We start from the raw sequence: 1,120 nt of genomic DNA, 5'->3' as shown, positions 1-1,120 counted from the left end.
CCCCCCCCAGCCCCCCTTACCACAGACCACCCCCCCCTCACTACTCTGTGCCCCAGGACCCTTCTTGCTGCCATCCCAGTGCCCTCCAGGACCTTCTCCATCACCAGCCCCCCGAGGGGGGCTGCGTGGGGCAACCCTCTCTCCCTGGACTTGGGGGGGCTGCTCATGGGGTGCTACCCCAGGTCCCTGCAGCTGCTTGGGGTCTTTTGGGGGACACACACACACTTGAAGCATCCCTAAGGTGCTGGGGGTCTGCGGCACCCCTGGCATTGCCTGGGGGTCCCCTGCTGGCACAGGGGGGTCTCGGGGGGCTGAGGGAGGGGTGGCTGTGCAGACCCCCACCACCTGCAGCCTTGGCGGGGGGGGGGCTTGCAGCAAGGGCAGGGGGCTGGTGGCGTCTTCAATAAATTAAGTTTTATTTGGATTAGTGTCATTTGCAAATGGGGTCAATAAATTACAGAATGGTTAAAAAAAAAAACAAAAAAAAAGAAAAAAAAGGTGAAACCCAAACCCACCTCAGCTGGGACGGGGAGGGACACAGGACCCTCGGCAGGGAGGGGATGGGGATGGGGTCCGACCGCTGCCGCTGCACAGACACACAGACAGGGACGCCAGCACAGCCATGCTGGTGCTCACCGTGCTGCAAAGCCCACCGGCAAGGCCAGCACCAGCGTGGTGGGTGCAAGGGGCCGAGCTGCACCCTGGGCTCCCCCGGGACCCTTTGCAAGGTCCCTGCCCAGCAGTGATGTGCCGGAGGGGGGTCTCGGCTGCATCCGTGCCAGCTCCGGTGAGAGCACCCATCCTGCTCCTGGCGCGGTGGTGATGGGGCCGGTGAGGGGTCGCAGCTCGTCCGAGGGTCCCACCGGCTGCTCCGGGTGGTCCGTCCCGTGCCAGCCCCTCTCCGGAGGAGCTGCGGCATCACCGGAGCAGCTCAGCCCCGGCACAGCGGGATGGTGACAGTTCCCAATGCCTCGTCCCCGTTGGCAGCATCCACGGCATTGCCGGCAAGCAGAAAGCCCCAGTCCTGCATTTGCACCCCAAAATCTCGTTGCACCCCGCGGGGTGTGGTGGTGTTTCCTCCCTTCCAGTTCTGCTGGGCTGGGGTGCTGCTGGGGGGGGG

The sequence above is a fragment of the Haliaeetus leucocephalus genome, unplaced genomic scaffold (assembly GCF_000737465.1).
Source record: "Haliaeetus leucocephalus isolate CR32 unplaced genomic scaffold, Haliaeetus_leucocephalus-4.0 Scaffold536, whole genome shotgun sequence".
In the NCBI taxonomy this organism is placed as follows: Eukaryota; Metazoa; Chordata; class Aves; order Accipitriformes; family Accipitridae; genus Haliaeetus; species Haliaeetus leucocephalus.
The sequence above is the reverse complement of the archived record's forward strand: the minus strand, read 5'-3'. Positions refer to the sequence as shown.